Source organism: Somniosus microcephalus, chromosome 2 (assembly GCF_052327205.1).
Source record: "Somniosus microcephalus isolate GS21.2 chromosome 2, FLI_Smic_1.0, whole genome shotgun sequence".
Classification (NCBI taxonomy): Eukaryota; Metazoa; Chordata; class Chondrichthyes; order Squaliformes; family Somniosidae; genus Somniosus; species Somniosus microcephalus.
The window spans coordinates 212,931,705-212,948,675 of NC_140988.1; positions in this window are offsets into that span (position 1 = coordinate 212,931,705).

Here is a 16,971-nt window from a genome sequence, read left to right on the forward strand (position 1 = left end):
TGCAAAACACTGTAATAATATATATGCAAAAAGTTCATAGATTAGAAAATGGAGCTTATTTTCCTATTGAGGCGAGGTGAAGTTGGAGTTTGGCACCAATTAAACAAAGTTTAACATTTTGAAGGTGCATTTTGTGTCACATGTTTCACATCCACCTACAAGGGCCGGATAGATCAATGTGCGGTGGATTGACAGCACAAGTGCCTCAACTGTTCATTTTCTGAGATGCATTTTTCTGATGCTAGACATTCCTGTTACCGTGTAAACTGGGAGTAATTAGTGGCTTGTAAGTGTTTCCCGTGAATGCATTCACATTCACATCTGATAGCACATTTAATTTATTCAGCGTGATCTCCCACCAGCACGGCAGGCTGCCTAATGCAGTTTTCACATGAGACTCATTGAAAGCCTCCAGGGGTCATTTAAGCCTTGCGTTCTCATTTGGAATGTGAGGAATGGGATTTGAACTGCAAATTCCCGTTCAATGGTCACGCACAGCTAGATTTACCGATGTTGAGCTGGAGCTCATGCTGCAGAGAGTGAGGGTAAGACGCGCAGTCAAGGACACCTTCCAAAAAGTGACCGATGCAGCAAACCTGCCAAGAACAGCTGACAGTGTGAATGCAATAAATAAAGGACATTGTTCCAACTGCACTTGACGATGGCAGATCTGAATAAAGCTGCCAAGATAAGGCACCTGAGCTGCTTTCTTTGCTAAGTAGCTTCCCCAAGTATAAATATCGCAAAGAATTTGCAGAGCTACGGGGAAAGGGCGGGGGAGTGGGACTAGCTGAAGTGCTCTTGCAGAAAGTCGGCACGGGCTCGACGGGCCGAATGGCCTCCTTCTGTGCTGTAACCATCTATGATTCTATTTTCTGTTACTTATTTAGTCCTGTGCCATCCAAAACATTCCTACAGCCTTACAGCCCTTTTGTTGTTTACTATACATGGACATATTGCAGAATTCAAGCTGCAACTTAAACCTGAAACTGCTGTTACATTGACATTTTAAAGGGACTTCACACAGCAAATCCTTCCAACACAAACTAACTGCCTGATACATGTTAATTTATTGACACACAGAATAGGCAGCAATGTGGGCACGTGACTGCCAATATATGTGCTCCTTAAACTTGCAACATCTTAAAATCACTTCTCCGCTTGGAAGACATTGTGGCTCACAATAAAAACTAATAGGCTTGAACTGGAAGTGGGCCCAGAAACGACAAATCCTTCAATCCTTTTGAGGAGATCATGTTTGACATCATTGGCTGAGAAGATTGAGAGGGGAGGTTAGGGTGGAACCAGAGGGCTGCACAAAACTCCAGGCTAGTACTATTGTACTCATGTCATGTCTTGCCCCCCGGTTTACACATACTCACTCAACCACAAAACATCAAAAAAAGAAAGACTTGAATTTATATAGTGCCTATAATGACCTCAGGACATCCCAAAGGGCTTTACAGCCAATTAAGTACTTTTGAAGTATAATCACTGTTGTAATATGTATAATGTAAGGAAATGCGGTAGTGTGGCAAAGCCACTAAGAGACTCTCACAGTGATTTGTATAATTGCCTTTAATCATGATTACTACCTTTCAGTGTTAGCTCTGGTTAAACAGAGCTAGATCGACAAAATCGCGATCTGACACGATGACGTCATCACGTGGGTCATGCGACGTCCCCAACGGCGGGAAACGTGATGACGTCATGACGTCATGATGTCAGAGGTAGAGGGCGTGGCCAGTCAGTCCTCGTGTGGAGATATAGAGTAAAGACCTATTTAGAGCTTCTCCTGCATTTTCTTGTTTTGTAAAGTTTTAATACATTAAACTCAGTTTGTTAAGTTCCAGTGAGTTTACAGATTCTTTGCTAGGAGTGCAGAGACTCCTACATTGGTGACCCCGAATCCTCGCGATCGTTTTTCGCGGTGAACGCAGAGAACGGGCCAGTAATGGAGGCCAATGCAGTGGCCTTGAAGCTCCCCCAATTCTGGGAACAACAGGCGGCCTCTTGGTTTGTGCAAGCCGAGGCGCAATTTGAGCTCAGCAACATCGTACAGGACCAGACCAGATACCTCCACGTGGTCTCCGCCCTCGAGAGCTCGACGGCGTCGAGAATCATCAGCCTTCTGGAGAGTCCCCCGAATGCTGACAAGTATGTCGCCATCAAGACACGATTGCTGCAGGTATTTGGTCTTACCAAAGCGGAGCGCGCTCGCCGGTTACTGACGCTACCAGGGTTAGGTGACTCCAAACCCTCGGAGCTTATGAGCCACATGCTGACTCTCCTGGGGTCCGAGCCCCAGTGCTTTCTGTTTCGCGAGCTGTTCCTTACCCAACTCCCCGAGCAAGTCCAGGCGGCCCTCGCCCGAGCAGAAACCGCAGACTGCGTCGCGCTCGCCGAAGAGGCGGATAAGATTTATGCGGTCCGGCAACAGTACTGCGCCCTTGCGCAACGCCCCGCCACGAGGAGTCCGACCCCGGCTCCAACCAAGGTGCCTCCGATGACCGGTTATTGCTACTACCACGCTCGTTTTGGGCCGAAGGCCCGCTGCTGCCGCCCACCGTGCAGTTTCGTTACCAGACCGTCGAATAGACTACCACGAGTCAAGCACGCCGGTCCCGGTACTTCCCCCGCGGCCACGATGGTGATCGGTGCTTCCGGGAATCTCACCTACTTAACCGACTCCATCTCGGGCTGTCGTTTTCTATGCGACACGGGGGCACAATGCAGCATTCTTCCCGCCTCGGTCATCGACCTTCGCTCCGGCGGACGGGGTCCCCCCATGCAAGTGGCCAACAGGGGTTCAATCCGCACTTGCAGAACGCGGCTCATCCAAGTATGTTTCAGTGGACAGTTTTTCACCTGGAATTTCGTCACCGCTCAAATCTCGCAGGCCCTGTTGGGTGCTGACTTTTTGGGCGCCAACGGCCTGTTGGTGGATGTCAAAAATCGACGCCTCATTCGCGCTGCCACACTCGACGATATTTCAGGGGCGCGCAGCACGCCTGCGTCACACACGATTTCATGTGCGCAGCCACAGCCCGACGATTTCGCCCGTCTCCTCGGGGAGTTCCCCGAGCTGACGAAGCCCACCTTTTCAGCTCCGACCGTCAAGCATAGGGTGGAGCATCATATTTCGACTACCGGCTCTCCCGTTTATGCCAGGGCGCGACGTTTAGAGCCCAGCAAGCTAGCGGCAGCGAAGGCGGAGTTCGCCGTGATGGAGCAAATGGGGATCATCCATCGATCCAGTAGCCCCTGGTCCTCCCCGCTCCACATCGTCCCCAAGCCCGGCGGGGGATGGCGGCCCTGTGGTGATTATCGCCGCCTCAATGAGATAACGACGCCCGACCGCTACCCCATTCCCCATATACAGGACTTCTCAGCCCATTTGGCGGGGGCGTCAATCTTCTCGAAAATCGACCTCATCCGTGGTTACCACTGTTGTGTCCGTGTGTTAATGGAGACACTGAAGGCAGGAGTTGGTTTCACAGGTGTTTACTGAACAAAGTCTGGAGGTGAACTAACAGATACAAGACAATATACAGGCTTATATAGCCCGAGTGGCCATTACCGGCATTACAGTACACAGGGGGCTCTTAAAGGCACATACACCACAACCACCAAGTGCCAGTGCACCCTCAAGATGTCGAAAAGACAGCTGTAATTACCCTCTTTGGACTTTTTGAATTCCTGCGAATGCCCTTTGGGCTTAAGAACGCGGCGCAGGCGTTTCAGCGCCTCATGGATTCAGTCCTGTGGGACCTTGACTTTTTATTTGTTTATTTGGATGATATTCTGGTTGCCAGCACCTCCAAGGAGGAACACCTCGAGCACCTTCGGGTCCTTTTCCGACGACTGCAGCAGCACAGCCTCATTGTTAACCCGGACAAATGCCGTTTCGGCCTAGCGCAACTTGATTTCCTGGGCCACCGCATAACCCCCGCTGGGGCTATGCCTCTTCGAGTCAAGGTGGAGGCAATCGCGGCGTTCCCGAAACCGAAATCCGTGAAAGCCTTACAGGAGTTCCTGGGGATGGTGAACTTCTATCATCGTTTCCTCCCCAGGGCAGCTCAGCTCATGCGTCCGCTCTATGAGGCCCTCAGAGGCACGATGGGAAAGGAGCCAGTGGTATGGTCGCAAGACATGGACCGCGCCTTCGAGGAGACGAAAGCTGCGCTCGCCAATGCGACAATGTTAGCACACCCCCTGCCGGGAGCCACCATCGCCCTCACGACGGACGCGTCAGACTATGCGGTGGGGGCCGTCCAGGAGCAGTGGGTCGACGGCGCGTGGCAACCTCTGGCCTTTTTTAGCAGCCAGCTACAACAGCACTAGCGCCGGTACAGTACTTTCGATCGAGAGCTGTTGGCTTTGTTTTTGGCCATCCGCCATTTTCGTTTCCTCCTCGAAGGACGACATTTCATCGCGTTCGTGGACCACAAGCCATTGATGTTCGCAATGGCCAAGTCTGCGGAACCATGGTCGGCTCAGCAGCAACGGCAGCTGACGTACATATCGGAGTTCACCACCGACATCCGGCATGTGGCCGGTAAGGACAACGTCGTCGCCGACTGCCTCTCCCGTGCCGCCGTCCAGGCCATCCAATTGGGCATTGACTACACACAGATGGCGGTTGACCAAGCAGCCGACCCGGAGACCCAGGGTTTTCGTTCGGGTCCAACCAGCCTCCAGCCGAGGGATGTGCCATTCCATTCCGCAGGTACTACTCTGCTCTGCGATGTTTTGCTGGGTGCACCCCGTCCGATCGCTCCGTCTAAATGGCGCCGAGCGGTTTTCGACGCCATACACGGCCTATCGCATCCTGGAGTGTGGGCATCGCTAAAGCTGCTGGTCTCAAAATTCATATGGAGGGGAATACGCAAAGACGTCAGAGACTGGGCGAACACTTGTGCTCTTGGGCAGTTTAAACCGGAAGTAGAATCCGGGTATAAAAGGGGAGGGGCTAGTGCAGTGCACGGAGTGCCTTGTGCATTGAGTGGTGCTGGAGTTTTGCTAAGTGGGAGAGTTCAGATAAGTGGGAGGTGAGGGTGTGTTTTTTGCTCTGTTTTTCCCCCCACTCCCAGGCTTAGACAGCACTGCGGAGGCGGAGCAGCGAGACGAGTCAACCAAACAGGCCCCACAGACAGAATTCAAGGAGAAGGTTGGTGATCAGCTGGTTGGTTGGTTTTCTTCCTTCTCTTCTCTTTTATACCTTTAAGTTGGTAAGTCCTTTGAATAGTGGTGTGACATTATCATCTATATCCGGGCAGGGTCTTCATAACTAATAATAAGAAATGTAATTAATTATAGAGAATGGAGCAGGTGATGTGTTACTGTTGCGAGATGTGGGAGCCGGTGGTCCCCATTGAGGCTCACGGTGATTACATCTGCGACAAGTGTTTGCTGCTAGAGGAACTCAAGTTCCATGTTATGGAGCTTGAGACCGAGCTTCAGACACTGCGACACATCAGGGAGGGGGAGAAATTCCTGGACTCTATGTTTCAGGAGATGGTCACACCTATGAAGTTAATTACTGCAGATGTAGTCCGTGGTCAGGGACAGGACGGTGTGACTACGAGTGAGGAAGGTACAGGGATCCAGGATGTAGTGTTGAAGGAGCCGCAGCCCTTGTTCTTGTCCAGCAGGATCGAGGTTCTTACTCCCTGTGAGGGCGGGAGTGGGGACTGCAGGGAGGATGAGCAACCTGGCCACAGCACCGTGGTACAGGGGGCCATTCAAGTGGAGGGAGTAAAAAGAAATGTTGTAGTGGTAGGGGATAGTATCATTAGGGGGATAGATAGGGTTCTCTGCAGTCAAGAGCGGGAGTCCCGAAGGCTGTATTGCCTGCCCGGTGCGAGGGTTAAGGACATCTCTTCTGGGCTGGAAAGAAACTTGGAGTGGGAGGGGGAGGATCCAGTTGTCGTGGTCCATGTTGGTACAAACGACGTAGATAGGACAAGGAAGACGGTTCTGTTAAAGGAGTATGAGCAGCTAGGTGTCAAATTAAAAAACAGAACCTCAAGGGTAATAATCTCTGGGTTATTACCTGAGCCACGAGCGAATATGGCTAGGATAAATAAAATTAAAGAGCTAAATGCGTGGCTCAAAGACTGGTGTGGGAGAAATGGGTTTTGCTTCTTGGGACACTGGCACCAATACTGGGACAGGAGGGAGCTGTTCCGTTGGGACGGACTCCACTTGGCCAGTGCTGGGACTAGAGTCCTGGCGAATCATATAACTAGGGCTGTAGAGAGGGCTTTAAACTAATTAGTGGGGGGGAGGTTTCTAGAGAGCAAATAATAGAAATGACAACAGAGAAGGTCATAGACTTAGGTAGCAGTGGGGGAATTAAAAAACAGAATGTGTCAGGAAGGGACAGAAGGTATGGAGCAAAAAGTAAAGTACTAAAAAGGGAAAAAACAGGAACTAAGTGTTACAAAACATATTTGAAAGTTCTTTATCTGAATGCACGTAGCATTCGTAACAAATTGAATGAGTTAACGGCACAAATAACGACATATGGGTATGATCTTGTGGCCATTACAGAAACATGGCTGCAGGGTGACCATGACTGGGAATTAAACATACCAGGTTATTTAACAATCAGGAAGGACAGGCAGGAAGGGAGAGGAGGTGGGGTGGCTATGTTAATAAAGGAAGGAATCACTATAATACAGAGAAATGATATTGGGTCAAAGGAGCAGGATAGTGAAACAGTTTGGGTGGAGATAAGGAATAATAAGGGGAAAAAAACACTAGTGGGTGTAGTCTATAGGCCTCCAAACAGTTGCAACTCTGTTGGACGGAGTATTAATCAGGAAATAGTTGAGGCTTGTAATAAGGGAACAGCTATAATTATGGGGGATTTTAATTATCATATTAACTGGACAAATCAAATTGGGCAGAGCAGCCTTGAGGATGAGTTCATTGAGTGTATTAGGGATGGGTTTCTTGAGCAGTATGTAACTGAACCGACCAGGGGGCAAGCAACCTTAGATTTGGTCCTGTGTAATGAGACAGGAGTAATTAAAAATGTCCTAGTAAAGGATCCCCTTGGAATGAGTGACCATAACATGGTTGAGTTCCATATTCAATTAGAGGGTGAGAAGGTTGGATCTCAAACAAGCGTGCTGAGCTTGAATAAAGGAGACTATGAAGGTATGAGAGCGGAATTGAGTAGAGTGGACTGGGAAAATAGATTAAAGGGTAAGACGGTACATGATCAGTGGTGTACATTTAAGGAGTTATTTTACAACTTCCAAAAAATATATATTCCACTGAGGAAAAAAGGGTGTAAAAGAAAAGATAGCCATCCGTGGCTAAGTAAAGTAATTAAGGATAGTACCCGACTAAAAACAAGGGCATATAAGGTAGCCAAATCTAGTGGGAGGATGGAAGATTGGGAAGTCTTTAAAAGACAGCAAAAAATAACTAAAAGATTGATTAAGAAAGGGAAGATAGATTATGAAAGTAAATTAGCAAAAAATATAAAAACAGACAGTAAAAGTTTCTATAGTTATATAAAAAGAAAAAAGGTGGCTAAAGTAAATGTTGGTCCCTTAGAGGATGAGACCGGGAAATTAATGGTGGGAAACATGGAGATGGCAAAAACACTGAACAATTATTTTGTATCAGTCTTTACAGTAGAGGACACTAAGAATATCCCAACACTGGACAAACAGGGGGCTCTAGGGGGGGAGGAACTAAATACGATTAAAATCACTAAGGAAGTGGTACTTGGTAAAATAATGGGACTCAAGGCGGATAAATCCCCTGGACCTGATGGCTTGCATCCTAGGGTCTTGAGGGAAGTAGCGGTAGGGATTGTGGATGCATTGGTAATAATTTTCCAAAACTCACTGGACTCAGCAAAGGTCCCGGCAGGTTGGAAAATTGCTAATGTAACACCCTTATTTAAAAAGGGTAGTAGGCAGAAGGCTGGAAACTATAGACCTGTTAGCCTAACATCTGTGGTTGGTAAAATGTTAGAGTCCATTATTAAGGAGACAGTAACGGGACATTTGGATAAACATAATTTAATAGGACAAACTCAGCATGGTTTCATGAAGGGGAAGTCATGTTTGACAAATTTGCTGGAGTTTTTTGAGGAAGTAATATACAGGGTGGATAAAGGGGAACCAGTGGATGTAGTGTATTTAGACTTCCAAAAGGCATTTGACAAGGTGCCACACAAAAGATTATTGCTCAAGATAAAAAATCACGGGATTGGGGGTAATATTCTGGCGTGGGTGGAGGATTGGCTCTCTAACAGAAAGCAGAGAGTTGGGATAAATGGTTCGTTCTCAGATTGGCAACCAGTAACTAGTGGTGTTCCGCAGGGGTCAGTGCTGGGTCCCCAACTCTTTACAATCTATATTAACGATTTGGAGGAGGGGACTGAGTGTAACATATCAAAGTTTGCAGATGATACAAAGATGGGACGGAAAGTAGTGAGTGAGGAGGACATAAAAAACCTGCAAAGGGACATAGACAGGCTAAGTAAGTGGGCAGACATTTGGCAGATGGAATACAATACTGGAAAGTGTGAGGTTATGCACTTTGGCAGGAAAAATCATAGAGCAAGTTATTATCTTAATGGCAAGAAACTGGAAAGTACTGTAATACAAAGGGATCTGGGGGTCCTGGTGCACGAAACTCAAAAAGTTAGTATGCAGGTGCAGCAAGTGATCAAGAAGGCCAATGGAATGTTGGCTTTTATTGCTAGGGGGATGGAATATAAAAACAGGGAGGTATTGCTGCAGTTGTACAAGGTATTGGTGAGACCGCACCTGGAATACTGCATACAGTTTTGGTGTCCATACTTAAGAAAAGACATACTTGCTCTCGAGTCAGTACAAAGAAGGTTCACTTGGTTAATCCCGGGGATGAGGGGGTGGTCATATGAGGAGAGGTTGAGTAGATTGGGACTCTACTCATTGGAGTTCAGAAGAATGAGAGGCGATCTTATTGAAACATATAAGATTGTGAAGGGGCTTGATCGGGTGGATGCGGTGAGGATGTTCCCAATGATGGGTGAAACTAGAACTAGGGGGCATAATCTTAAAATAAGGGGCTGCTCTTTCAAAACTGAGATGAGGAGAAACTTCTTCACTCAGAGGGTGGTAGGTTTGTGGAATTTGCTGCCCCAGAAAGCTGTGGAAGCTACATCATTAAATAAATTTAAAACAGAAATAGATAGTTTCCTAGAAGTAAAGGGAATTAAGGGTTACGGGGAGCGGGCAGGAAATTGGACATGAGTCTAGGTTCGGAATGGTCATGGCCGTGTGGGTAGTGGAGTGGGCCCAGGGGCCGTGTAGCCTGGTTCTGCTCCTACTGTGTTCTAATTCTGTGTTAGATTTCAGGAGATGGTTTTATTCCTGTTCCTGGCTGGGGTGGAGGTCGCCTTTACAGAAGGTAAGTACTGTAGAAAATATAGGGACAGAGTGATCTCCTGGTCGAATTTCAATCGCCTAGATGGGTCGGAGAGGAATTTCCCAGATTTTTTTCTCCCAAATTGGCCATTGGGTCTTTATCTGGTTTTTCGCCTCTCCCGGGAGATCACATGGGTTCGGGTGGATGCACAGTGATAGAAGATTTGAGGTTAGGATCAGATCAGCCATGATCTTATTGAATGGTGGAGCAGGCTCGAGGGGCCGATTGGCCTACTCCTGCTCCTATTTCTTATGTTCTTATGTTTGCCAACGGGCCAAGGTGCAGCGGCATGTCAGGGCCCCGCTCGCCACTTTCGAGGTTCCGGAGCGACGATTTGATCACATTCACATCAACTTAGTGGGCCCGCTTCCACCTTCCCGGGACTTTACGTACCTTTTGGGCAGTCCCCATGACGTCCACCGCCTCTGCGGATGTTGCTCGAGCTTTCGTTTCATCATGGGTGGCCCGTTTTGGTGTCCCTGCGGATGTTTCGTCGGATCGGGGGCCGCAATTTTCGTCCGAACTGTGGAATGAAGTGATTTCCGTGTTGGGCGTTAAGCTCCACCGCACTACGGCCTATCACCCGCAAGCGAACGGCTTGTGCGAGAGGTTCCACCGTTCCTTGAAGGCGTCGCTCAGGGCCAGCCTGCTGGATGCATCCTGGGTCGACAAACTGCCGTGGGTGATGTTAGGACTCCGCACGGCACTGAAGGAAGATCTCCAGTCGTCGGAGGCGGAGATGGTTTACGGGCAACCGCTTCGAGTCCCAGGTGAATTCCTGCCGTCCCCTACGCATCCATGGTCCGTGGCCAGGCAACGAGAGACCCACCGGGATGCGGCCCGCTGTTTCCGCCCAGTTCTGACCTCACAGCACGGTTTGCCTTCGTCCAACGTCCCGGGGGAGTTGTCGAAAGCCAAGTTCGTGTTTGTGCGCCAAGACGGCCATCGTACCCCGCTCGCAGCTCCTTATGCCGGGCCTTTCAAGGTTTTGCAGGCAGGGGACAAGAGTTTCGTGATTGACGTCGGGGGCAAGCCAGATCACATCTCTGTCGATCGCCTCAAGCCTGCGCACCTGGACCTCGAACGACCGATCGAGCTGACGCAGCCTACGCGCCGTGGCCGGCCGCCGGCCGCCACCATACCTGACAGCGCCGTGTTACCTACCAGCTCGCCGCCCGCTCAGCGTTTTCCCCTCCGGGAATTTAGGAGTCGGTCCAACAGACTTGTCCGACCTCCTCAGCGATTGACTCTTTCCGTTAAAGACAATTCTTGGGGGGCGTATGTGGCAAAGCCACTAAGAGACTCTCACAGTGATTTGTATAATTGCCTTTAATCATGATTATTACCTTTCAGTGTTAGCTCTGGTTAAACAGAGCTCGATCGACAAAATCGCGATCTGACGCGATGACGTCATCACGTGGGTCATGCGACGTCCCCAACGGCGGGAAACGTCATGACGTCATGACGTCAGAGGTAGAGGGCGTGGCCAGTCAGTCCTCGTGTGGAGATATAGAGTAAAGACCTGTTTAGAGCTTCTCCTGCATTTTCTTGTTTTGTAAAGTTTTAATACATTAAACTCAGTTTGTTAAGTTCCAGTGAGTTTACAGATTCTTTGCTAGGAGTGCAGAGACTCCTACAGTAGCCAAATTGCGCACAGTAAGCTCCCACAAACAGCAATGTAATAATGACCAGATAAGCTTTTGGTTTTTTTCATGCGGCTCGCTTCTGTTCTAGGAACTCAGCAGAGGAGGAATCTTCCTTCCCAACTTTCACTTTGGTCATACCTATTCAGCTCTTCTCAGGAGGTGGAGGGACTATGATGAAGCTGTTATGCAAATACTTTTCTGAGAGTTTGTCATATAATCCTAGAAAAATCACTAAATCTTTGCTTTACACTGAGGTCTTTCCCTTTGAACATTGTTAACCTGGTCAAAGTGGACACTCTGTTGGCCATGTTTGCAGCCATCCCATCACCCACTCTCTCTGGCTTGGTAACTGGAACACTCATGTCAAACTGATCTTCATCTTCCTTCTCCGCTTCTTCTTCCTCTAACTCCTGGGCCTAGAAATTTGTGGGTTTTGCGCCGGCAGTTAAGGCCCATTTTGAAGAAAAATGGCCGCCACTTTGCTTCCGCCCGCTTCCGGCGGGTCTCGCAGCGGCCGCCATTTTGGGCAGATCAGAAGTGCTGGCGTTGCCTGCACTCACTGCAGAAATGGAAATGAGGAAGATCGTAATGTCAATTAATGTGCAACGCTCACTTGATGCACATACTGCCATTTTCGCCGTTGCCGCTCCACTTACCGCCCTCGCTTCATGACGACCAGCTGACCAAGCATTCAGCAGCAGGAAGGAGCCTCCAGCAGCGCTATTTAAAGGGATCATAATCAACAACTTGCAGCTGATATGGTTTCTCAGTTTGACTCGTGGAACTTTCTGCAACTCTTGCAGCTTTCTAAAGTTATTTCAAGTTCCTGAGGTGACAGGCAGTGTTGGTGCAAGTGGAGAATGCCTTCATTCTCATTTAAAGGGTTCTGCTCACACCAGTTGCTCATTGTCATGGGGGCTCTACTTGCTGACCCCTCGTGTTCAACAACAACAACTTGTATTTATATAGCACCTTTAACGTAGTAAAACGTCCCAAGGTGCTGCACAAGAGTATTATAGGACAAAAATTTGACAGCGATACACATAAGGATAAATTAGGGCAGATGACCAAAAGCTTGGTCAAAGAGGTAGGTTTTAAGGAGTGTCTTAAAGGAGGAGAGAGAGGTAGAGAAATTGAGAGATTTAGGCAGGGAATTCCAGAGCTTAGGGCCTAGGCAACAGAAGGCATGGCCACCAATGGTTGAGCGATTATAATCAGGGATGTTCAGGAGGGCAGAATTAGAGGAGCGCAGATATCTCGGGGGGTTGTGGGGCTGAAGGAGATTACAGAGATAGGAAGACATGCTCAAGCATCTTTGGGAGAGGGAGCAGAGGCAGCAAAGGAGAGGAGAAGATGCTCACAGAGGGAGGACGAGGAGGGCCAGGAGGGCTCTCAACAGAAGGTCTTACCCATCTGGGGCCTTCCAAGAGCACTTCACCTACCTCCAATTAAGCCAGGAGCAGCGTATTAGGAGGCTTCGCTTCACCAAGGAGGTGGTCACAGAACTCTGCCACCTCCTGCAACCAGCCCTGCAGCCTCAGAGCAGGGCAACCAAGGCTTTCCCAGTGGCCCTCAAGGTCACCATGGCCCTCAATTTCTTCACCAGCGGATCCTTCCAGTCTTCAGCAGGAAACATAGCTAACATCTCACAGTTCACCGTCCATCGCTGCATCCAGAAGGTCACAGAGGCTCTCTACTCCAGGAGAAGGGACTACGTTATCTTTTCTCTGAACAGAGAAAAGCAGGAGGAGCACGTATATGGCTTTGGCAGGATAGCGGGCTTCCCCATGATGCTGGGGGCCATCGACTGCACACGTGGCTTTGCGGGCACCACGTACCAAATCTGAGATGTTCCATAACCACAAAGGCTACCACTCACTTAATGTGCAGTTGTTGTACAACCATGCCCAGCGCATCATGATGGTGAATGCCCGCTATCCTGGCAGCAGTCATGATGCCTTCATTGTGCGGCAGTCTGGTGTGCCAGTAATCTTCCAGCTACCACGCCAAACCCGAGGGTGACAGCTCAGAGACAAGGGCTATCTGCTCTGCACCTGGCTGATGACTCCCCTCTGCAACCCCACCACTCCTGCCCATCACTCATATAATGATAGCCATGCTGCCACCAGGAACATCATCGAGCAGGCCATAAGGGTGCTCAAGCAATGATTCCACTGTCTTGACTGTTCAGGAGGAGTCTTCCAGTACTCGCCGAAGTGGGTGTCCCATTTCGTGGTGGTCTGCTTCATCCTCCACAACTTGGCCATCATGAGGGCGCAGCCCTTGCCACCAGGGATTGTGGGACCACCTCAGGAGGAGGAGGAAGAGGAAGAGGACGAGGGCGAGGATGAGGTGGGAGGGAGGAGGCACTCACCACTTCCCTATCATACCATCCCTCTGTCACAGAACATCACAGCCTCCTCCTGAGCACAAAGCAGAAATGAGAGCCACCACAAAACACACATTCCAAACAAAAATCATAAATTTGTCACAATCCAATCAACATTACAATCACCCATGTGCATTCCCCTAGTGCCTGTTGTATGGGTGCCCTTTCCTGCTCTGGTGCTCCTACACAGTGCTCCCCCAGTGGTTGCAGCATGGCTGGTGGAAGGCTGCTGACTTTCAGTGTGGGAGACTGCAGATGGCCTTGCAGGACAACCTCGACCAGCTCTGGACCTAGAAGGCCCGGCTGTAGACTGCACCACCTCGGCACGGGCAGCAGCAATCTGGATTGGCTGGCTGACAGGCAGCGGCAAGGGCACTGGCAGAGTGGCAGTAGGAATGCTGTCATCCTGAGAGCAGGGTCCTGCTCCACAGACACACTGCCACTACCCCGGGGCGGCGCCGCAGCATTCCTAGCAATCTGTTGGAGGACAGAGTGCTGGACTGCTGTGACACCCTGCAATCCCCTTTCGACACTCATAAACCCAGCGACGATGGCAGCAGTCTGAGCTTGTGTGGCAGCAAACTGAGACTTCAGGAGAGCAGTCTGCGCTTCCACTGCAGCATTGAGATGTTGGGTTGCTTCTGCCTGTGCTGCAATGGAAGCTGCAACGTCGCCCATCACACCCAGCATCATGGCTGAGTCCACAAGTTCTCTCCTGGAATTCTCCATCATTTCCATCCTGTAAATAATGGGCTCCAAGTTCTGCGCAAAGTCCCGTCCAATGTTGGAGCCGGATTCCTCCATTCTCCTTGAGATTGACAAGAGGCTCTCTGGCAGGCTTGCCATTTCACCTAGCATTTCTGTGTGCAAGCCCATCCCCCTTCTTCTGAAGGCCGCCCCATCGAGGTCATCATCTGAGTCCTGTGCAGCAGGACTCGTGCGCGAACTCGCCTTCCGGGGAGCTGGCCCCTGAGCTACTCTTTCTCTCTGGCCTTGCTGCAGCCCACTCATCCCCGGTGCCTCACCGCGTGCAGATCCCGCCTCTATACTACCCTCTACATTCCGTGCAGTGCCATTCTCTGAACTTATGTTTGCAAGTATGAGATGCAGTGACGGTGGCCGCGATTTCGTCAAAGGAGGTGGGATCGCGGTGGAAGAGGTGGTTGGCGGGTCCTGGTCCCACTCCTGGCTCCAGCCCACTCCCTCCAAGTGATTTTACATAGATTGGGCTTGTTATACCCGCCCTGCGTGTTTCCCGGCCAATGAAATGGAAGCGGGTCTGATGACGCCATTTGATGACGCGTCATCAGCCGGTTTCCTTAAAGAGACCATGCCCACATTAATTTTGGCTGTTGTGCTGTCAGTGTTCTACAGCATTGAGGTGCTGCAAACACTGACATGCACTGCACAAAGGTGGAGGGCTGCACCGAGGCTCTCGCATGACTCCCTACATATGCTTATGGAGGGAGTCACAGCACGCAGGGAGGCCTTCTTCCCTTCCCATGAGCAGAAGAGACCTCCCCAGGACACCAATGCAGCCTGGTTGCACATTGCACAGGAGGACACAAGCAGGGATGTGGTCAGGAGGACCAGGCTGCAGTGGCGCAAACCTTTCAATGATCTGAGCAGATCACGAAACGTTACTGCAAAGTCACACTCAACCTCATCCCGCTGTGCCACTCATCACATCCCCAATACTCTGCCTTCCCTACCCTACTCCTGCACATCTTTACTCACACCAACTTACCTTGCACCTCCACCCATCCCTCTCTATCTACATTATCACTTCCCCATCTCACTAGCCACCCCTCACACTCACCCTCATCCTGCTGCAAGCATACCAACTAACAACACACAAGGGTGGGCACTTGGGTGGTTTAGGCAATGTTCATGTGAAGTTTCTGTTAATGTCTTGTCAAACATTGAATCCTATATTTTCAACACTTTACCTTATTGGACAGATCTGTGCTCACCTTTGGAAGTGTCTTAGTGAGTTCCAGTAAATGTTGAGACATAACATCCCCCCCCCCCCCCCAATTGTGATGTGTGTGAAAGGAATGGCTTGGACATTGTAAGGATGCTTTATGGTGCTGGTGTGGGGTGGTGTCAACCTGGCGCATCACGTGGCAGCGTCAAGTGAAGTAAATCTGGCTGTGGTGATGCCATCGCTGGCCTCCCGGGCAGCAATGTTGTCGGGTGCTGATGCCCTGTGACCTGTGCAGCATCAGGTGATTGCAGAGAAGGTTGGTATTGTTGTTGGTGTGCCTGGTGATGTTGGTGTTGGGGCTGATCGTGGAGGGATTCAGAGGACCAAGGTGAGATTTTTTGAAGGGCACCGATGTTGCTGGAATAGATGGCAGCTGAAGTTGAGATGACCTGTCAATGGTGAGAGAGCTTGCTCCAAGGAGGCGACAGTGGATAGAGAGTTTACTCCAAACACACTCAAACTGCATAAAGCTCAAAAGTGTCTTTCAAAGCCCGAAGGCTCAAGCTTCTGACATTGGAAAGTGACCAGCTGTGAAATGGCAGCTTTCATACCACTTGTGCAGCTGTCACCTATTCACAGCAGTGGGGAGCATAGAGAACTCGACCTACTTACCTGACATGATCTCCGAATGACATGAACCTCATTAAAAATATGGTGAAATAGAAATAGGCTGGCAAAATAGTAGTTAAAAAGCGTTTAACAAGCATTTAACTATCTTAAATGCCTCCCCCACCGCTTGGTGTCAGGTCTGTTCTGAAATCGTAGACACGACACTTTGGAAACTTACATGGAGGCAGGTTCGGAGTGGGCTCCCAACCTGCTGTCAATCATTTTGATTTTGACAGTGAACCCGCCTCCAAACCCGCACTCTGAGTGCCAGCAAAATCACGGCTGGTGTGTCTTCTTCTCCTGCATCACTCTCCTCCACAACATCAGGGACAGGCTGTGCTGGTGGCAATTCTTGGGTATCTGAAAGCAGAAAGGCACAGGGGTTGGGTTGTGGTGAGGGAAAGGGAGGAAAGCAAGATATCCATGCATACACCAACAGCAGCTTGTAAGTGAGAAGAGATTGTGGAATGAAGGGGAAGTGGGATGTGAGAAGAAGTATTAGGTATGACCATACCGTCATTATCAGCAATGGCTTCAACTTCTCCTGTTGCCACGGCTTCAGTCACTGACCCTCCAATGATGTCGACACGGCTTCCTCCAGGTTGGTGAGGTTCTGTATGGCGGCTCAGCCGCCTCCCATCTGCCACTGCTCTCTCCTGTTCTGTGCCACCTTTGCCTGCATGAGAAAGGGAAGTGTGTCAGTGAGTGTAGTGCAATCTGTTTGGGTGATGTGCCTGCCATAGTTGAAAAGCTGTCAGTGTGTGCAAGGTGTGAGATGTGGGTGGGAGTGTAGCAGCAGTGGTAAGGTTGTGAGAGTGAAGTGAGGCCATGATTGTGAGGTATGAGTGATGATAGGTAGAGATTGTTGGTAGGTGAGTGATGGGGGTGTGGTGCATTGA